Raw genomic sequence first — 7,679 nt, 5'->3', positions numbered from 1 at the left:
AGAACTTGGTTGAACACAGCTGCGGGTCATTTTGACCCGAGGACAACGGGAGGGTTAAGCAGGATTTGGACATAAAGTGTATGGCGTATGCACCCGATGTGTACCTTAAAATCATCCATTCATCTGATCAAGCAGTAGAGCTTGAAAGCCGGGGAATATCAGACAAAGACATCGGTCTTCACCTTCGTTTTCATTTATGTATAGGTACTGTTAAAAGCTGTTAGGTTGGTCATGTTTGAGATGCTTCATGTACTCCTTTGTAAAGCTCACCTGAGCCCCCATGTCGGGACACCATTAAGTGAAAATGTCAAGTTTTTACTTCGATGAGCTGAAAGCTCGTCTATCACTGGATATCTAAATTGAGACAATGCCTTCTACCCAGTAAACTGCAGTATTTCTGTCTCTATTCAGAGGAATATTTCTGTGGAAAGTGAAACACATATTTGGAGTTTTGACAACAACTGCAGCCTTTGACTTTAAAAATGTGTCACCTCACAACAAAAAGGTCCTGGGTTCACTGCCTGATTTTACATGTGCTCATAATATCTGCGCTGGCCTGCCTCCAGACCTCTGAATCCTCACCCACATTCCTCGATTGTATTCAGGGGTCTCAGAACGAAAAAGAAAATTTAACCCTTGTGTTGTCCTTGGGTCAAAATGACCTGCAGCTGTGTTCAACCAAGTTCTATTTTATTTCTATATTTTTATATATTTTTTGGTATCATTGGTCATCATTCTTTAAAGAAACCCTCACAGCCTCCTTGTCACCAATGATCCCCAAAAAATATGAAAATAAAATAGAAATTGGTTGAACACAGCTGTGGGTCATTTTGACCCAAGGACAACATGAGGGTTAAACGAAATTCACTCACATTATCGGGGATTATGTTGCCTGTTGCCTCACGGCAAGAAGGTTCTGGGTCCGAACCTTCTGGTCAGCTGAGGTCTGTCTGTGTGGATGGTTGGATGGGTGGATGGATGGATTTATCGGCATATCCATCCAACATCCAGCAGGCAGGTTTTACAGGTCCCCTTATGTGCTATTCCTGGACAGACGAGCTGGAGTTACCCCTCAGTTCCTTTGAACTATTCTTGGAATATAGGACACCACCACTATGACACAGCATTGCCTTGTTTTTGTACTTGTGCTTGATCAAAATATCTTTACTACTCCATGCCGGTCTATTTGAGTTTTAAGAGTCACACCTTTCAAATGCTTAGCAAGTCTGTGCTGGTGTATTAAGAGGTCATATAGTATGAGGCAGAAAAGCATGAGAAAACAATTATGTTACAACTATTTATACTTATATGCTATATTTCATGGCTGAAATAATTACTTGATTAAACTATTAGTCAGTTTGTCAGGTAAGTAATTGCCTTTTTAAAAAAATATATATATTAACTACCATTAATTACCATTTATCAAGGAATTCAAAACCAGTTTAAATCAAACCAGTTGCTGTGGAAAACTTTGATGATTATTTTGACAGATGTTAGGACATTTTTAGACTGAATGATTTCAATTTTAATCAGAGACATTTTTATGTAAATACTTATTTTCTATCTAATTGTACATCAGTTTCAAAAAGTATTTAGTCCATAACTCCAAATACAAAAACAAACAAAACACAGCACAACATCTAAAGCTATATATTATACAGTGAAGTAAATATAGACATATATTATCTTTATAAAAAGTGATAATTATGATTTTTTTTTTTTAAATGAAATATTAGGTGATAAAGATTTTTGAGCGGATGGCTCAACATGAGAGGAGGAAGTGCACAAGTGTTGGTATGCTATTTATATGTGCGACGCTTAGTGTGCGGTGGCCCGGATGATTTAACAGATAAACAATCCACAGTGAATCAGTCCGGTCCTTCCAACAACTCACCATTGTTTTGATTGATGGCACTGACATGAGGACTATTAAAAGAGCAACAACCTCAGATACATTTGCTGCTTCACCCTTCAACCTTTTCTGCACTGATAGAGCCATTCGGGAACTGTAAGTGTAAGTCTGAGTCCTCGGGGAGGCTTCTGGCTATATGAACTCCTTCCAAGGGAAATAACCTCATCCTGGGGACAAATGGTGTGGACAGAAACTAAGCCACTAAATCCCATTGATTGTCATCACAGAGGACACAAGGCTGAATTGATTATGGCTTATTATGAAGGCTTCTTCATCACAGGGATAAAACCTTAATGATATGGTCAAAGGAGCTATCGAATACTTTGTGGGAAAGCTTGCCTTTATGAGTTGAAGAGGTGTTCATACAGGTAGGTTCAGTTTCGTTTCATGCCTTTTTTTTTTTATAATGATTTTAGTTTTTCCTACTTTTGTGAAAAGATTTCATTTACAAACTGTGTATAAAAACTTAAACATGTAAAGCAACATGGAATTCATGATTCAGTGGTGTCATAACTAACTTGTAGGATCAATTGCCTACCTGATTATCAAGCTTCCCTTCATTTAAGCACATATTCGGACTGACTTTTATTGACACTTTGCGAAGTAGTTTAAACATAAGTATGTTGTTAAAATCTGCTGTTGATAAACAATAAAAGAAATAAAGCCTTGATCATAAAATTACTTTTCTTTTGATGCAGGATTTGGGATTTTCTGTTTTGTGCATTTTAATTATACAATTTTATAAATACGAGACTGCTGTTGTTCTTTTGGCTGTTATGAAGATTTAATATAATCTGAAATACCACTTCAGTGGCTTCTAACAGTCTCATGTCACCCACTCATAACCATTTCATTTCTGTTGATGCACCACAGCTTCTGTCACATGTGAGTTTCATGTATCTGAAGTCAAACTTTCTATTACTTTCCGCTTGTGCTCCAAACTTCTTCTTTTTTTTTCTTTTTTTTTTTTTTAAGTCCCACGAGTTCATTGTTTTGGAGTTTTTCTTTTTCTTCTTCAGGTCTTATTCCTGAGCTGACAGCTATTACCCTTGTGGGCCTCATAACCCTCTGAGTTCTTGTATGTGATATAAGGCAGTCCAAGTAAGCTTGACTTACTTTACTTGTTTCCATGGGGCTTAGACTGTTTTTAATTTGTTGAAAATGCTAGTTTTTTTTTTTTTAGTTTTTAAAAAAAAAATTAAAGCAGATGATGTCAAAAATAAGTCACTGATACATTTTAATGAGGAAAACTTTATGGCCTCAAAAAGAAAAAAACAGAAATTTTATAAACTCCTAATAATAATAATAGTAATAATACAAGTTCTCAAACTGAGTCAATGTAGGTAGCGACCACGCCCAGATTACAGACAGTTGAAGGTTGTGACAAATTACTGTATGAGATAGAGCTCCAATCTCACAAATAAACCTGTATTAATACAATTTCAGACTTTTCTTCTTCTGTCTTTTGAATCTTAGAACTAAACATGGTGTAGATCCCAGTTCTCTTGTATTTTTTTCTCATTTCAACTGAACAAATTGTTACAAAACTTAAATACTTTTCTAACAACATCATCTAATATTTTTAAGGTGTTTGTTAAGTTATCGTCACAATTTGTCAATACTTAGTATTGGCTTGATGTCAGATAAGATGCAGTTTTGCAGACATTGTAAAATAATTGGACATGTTACACCACACCATCTTTATCTGATGGTTTTCATGTGTCATAACAGATGAAAAGGGTTAAGTTCCAAATGCTGCTAGCTAAATCCAGTCTTAGCACAGTGACAGATGTCATCCTAATGGATGCCTGCGGTTCGTGGATCGACAGTATGGCAGGAGTATCAACGGGGAGCGAGGAACCGAGCCCCCTGCTGGGAAAAATGTCAGCCATTTTAAATTCACAGAAAGAGCTTGGGAAAGAGAGACAGGGCCCGTGGAGATGAGATCGCACAGAGAAAGTCGCATCTGACTTTTACATTCGTTCTATAAAATGCCCGCTGTACTAATAAACAGTACGACGATCATATGGAGTTTAACTCAGTAGCTTACATTAAACATATGCAATATATATATTGTGAGGGAGACAGTAGGACCCATCAAGGCGAGAGCACCTCGTCTTTTGCTCATGGAGCACAAGTATGTCCATTTTTAATATGTCTGTGAGCATGTGCACATGCCTCCTTAGTAAGCCAAAGAAACAGTTTTAATAGGTGTATGATAGGGTAAAGTATGGGTGTATGTATTATGTTGCTATGTAAATATTGAATTTATAGGATGTTTGAAGTATGAAATGTGGTTTTCCAACAATTCAAGCAATTCAATGCAAGGTTGAGAATGTGTCTTTAGTATGTCATTTTTATTTTTTTTTTTTACTTATGAGTGGATGGAAATGAACATGTGCTGTGTTTAGTTACTGGCCAAGTGCTCGAAGCTGTTTATAACAACCACTTTAAATATTTCTATCTGTGTTTTAATAGATGCAGAACAGTGTTAAACTCTTTAAATCTACCTCTTTTAGGGCTGTAGGGTCCGTCGGCCTTCAGTCATGTGGCAGTGATATCATTTACACCTTGAGGTGTCACTGGCGGCAGTCTGAGTGCAAAACAATGTTACCTGACCTTCATGTAGTTTAACACTCAGTCCTCTGTGGTCGAGTGTTTACAGTGTGAAAAGGAAATTGGGTGTGTGGCCATGTTGCGGTCCACGTCAAACCCACCAATGTGAAGTCTGAATAAGTGTTTGTCACATCCATTATGTCCAATTTATCTAGAGAGCTCTGATTCACAATCAAAACTGGTTTCAAAAGCAAAATTCTGAAGGCTGATTAAAACCAACAAAACTGTTAAGAAGAATTTGTATGCAATCCAGATCATTTTATTCTCAGTTCATCTAATTTTACATAAAAACTTGATTTTTGATTGCAGTGCAAGAAATTTGCTCTCAAAGTTGTGTTTTATGCTTGCATAAAAAAAATATAAAGCTGCCTTAATGTACTCAGTGGTTTAGAAAAAAAAAAAGGTTCAGTCCCCTTTAACTCGACCGCCCCTTTAACATGCCCCGCCCCCCACGTTAACATGCCCCGCCCCAATGTCATCCCAGTGTGGCAGCCATAATTTGAAGCACAGCAATGACAGGAAGTATTGAAAAAAAATTGTGGAAAACGTCTTGTAAAGCCAGAATATTTTCACTTTTAACTCGACAAGTTCTGGGTTTATTCCAAGAAAACTGGGGATGGCGATTTTTGAAGCAGGGGAAAGGCTAACCAAGACGTATTTGGTGAGTGTTAATTGTTTTTGTAAAGTTTGAAGAAAGTCTGCTTTTTTTTTTAAACACTGAGTGTTTACAACAGAGTTTTTAAGCTCGTCATTGTCTGGGAAAAAGGGAAAATTGATTTCAGATGGTGTATTCCTTGTAAAATTTGATACACGTAAAGAAATATTACATGTCTTGACATTTTGTGAGTTTAGCTAGTGTTTATTGAGTTCACTCGGCACTGTCAGGAGAAATTAAAATAGTCTCCATTGAAATGTAACTCTACTGGAGTAAAACAATGTATTTTTTTGATTGTTGTAAAGATTTACAGCAACTCTGCTTTCTATATTGCCTGTCTTACAGATCACATTTGTTCCCTGCTCCAGAGACAGGATGTGGAGTCAATCTTTCTCAGGTGTATTTGTAGCTGCGGGGAAAAGTGTGCATGCGCAGTTCACCAGATGGTCGCCTCACCTGGAGTACTTTTACCTGCAAGTATAGGAGACATTCCATTCACCGGTTCACTTGCATGCAGTTTAGCTCACTCAAATACTGCTTTGCCATTGTTGTGGTAGGATTGTTGATTTTTCTTCACTCTGACTTGAACTAATTGAGCTGAAATATTGAACAGGAACCAAAAGAATATTGTGTTTGAGTCGCCATACAGTAGGACCAAAAGTGCTCTTTTTACTGTATTTATGTTTGAGGTGAATGGTAAATCTTGTGTTTCTGCTGTAAAGGTAAAATTAAAGGGTCAATTAACACAAAAAAGTGTGATTCTAAAAACCTACCTGTTTACCTAAAAACAAGGGATGAAATGAAATAAGTCTAACCTGTTAAGGGCTTTTAACTGATCTGCATCTGTGCTACATGGACAAAATCAAATATCACAATATTTTTCAACCAAATACTAGATCATTATTGTGACAGTATTATAAAGGTTACTATTGGGGCTTTTATAAAAAAAAATTTAAAAAAAAAATCACTATGAGTTTTGATACATAAACATCAGTAATGTGAATATGACAATTAAGTGGGTCAAAGCAAATAAAAGAACAACTTGAACAGTTTTGTAAGTTCATGAATTACATCACTTTATTGTAAGGCAGCCTTGAAATCCTGGAAAAGACATTACTTATGCCACATCATGATATTACTATATCTACTTGGGATCACCACATTAATGCATCGACATATTTCCCAGCCCTAATATGGACTGGTCTCAAGTTAAACAACCAATATCCAGTTGACAGATTATCTTAAAAACATAAACCATACATAATGTCTTTGAAGTAATAAAAGGGAAAAGCGAAGATAGTTTAAGTGTAACTTCCCTTGGTTCCACCTGCTTCAGTATATTACACAAGTGTTTTGTGTGTGAGCTGTGACTTTATGTTTTGTTGTTCATAGTAAACTGCCAGCTTGTTTGTTCAAAGGTTCTCATCTCTATTCTACCATTTTATTTAACTCAACCACTCCCTTGAATCAGGTCTTGGTCCAGGAGTTTATAATTGCCTGTGATACAGGGACAGGAGTCGAGCGCAACAAATCGGTCTCCAAGCATCAACATGGTTTATTGTTATGCTCCCACCAGTGATGACTAGATAGCAGTATGTGACATAGCACTGGTCTGTATGTATCGTTGGTTAGAAGACAGTCACTGTGACAGTAAAACGTTCTTGCACAAATATACCATTCTGTGTGTAGTGTATTGATATATGATCTTCACTTCAAAAAGACTTCAATAATAACTTACCCTTCATCCTATGTTAGAAAGCCCAATTCATTGTCACTTCATTGATACAATTTATTTATTTTTCCAAGTAAAATAAATCATTGCTAACTGTAAATAACAAATTATTAGCCTTTGTGTAAAGTATGAACTGCTGTGTCTTCCACCAAACGAGAGTTGAGACCCCAAAGTGAGTTACCGATGCAAACACGCATGTAGGCACATGCTGTGACTGCATGGAGAAGTGACCCTGCCATTTTCCTCTCAATTACTGGAGTAGATGTTTCACTGGCACACAACAGGAGGGAGAGGGGAGCAGCTTTACTGTGGATGAAAATCTCAGTGAGGGTCCATGGCATTCAAATTCACAGGGCTTAACAGCTGGGGCGATGGGCAGAGACGGGTGAAAAATGTTTCAAATTGAGAGCTAGAATGGGAAACAAGGTCATCAAACCAATTTTGTATAACAAAGATACATCACACGTACGCAGAGTGGGAATAAGTCCATTCGAATTCAAGGCATCACCCTCAGTGACTTGAATGACATCTATAGCTGGGAGAGTAGAGACTATGTGCCCTCTCAACTCTGTATGTTTAAACACACACAGCAACCACTCTTCCACTGATCCACAAACCAGAAAACAAATTAAACCAATTTGAACTTCTGCTAAAGATATTGTACTGGGAAACAAAGCATGAAAAGTCAAACGCAGTCAAGTGTGTACTATTCCAAGAATGAGTAATTTAAATTTCTACTAGCTCACCGCACACACAACACCCAC

The sequence above is a fragment of the Brachyistius frenatus genome, unplaced genomic scaffold (genome assembly GCF_029030835.1).
Source record: "Brachyistius frenatus isolate BFR_SWC_R1_liver_20210118 unplaced genomic scaffold, ASM2903083v1 Contig_125, whole genome shotgun sequence".
NCBI lineage: Eukaryota > Metazoa > Chordata > Actinopteri > Embiotocidae > Brachyistius > Brachyistius frenatus.
The sequence above is the reverse complement of the archived record's forward strand: the minus strand, read 5'-3'. Positions refer to the sequence as shown.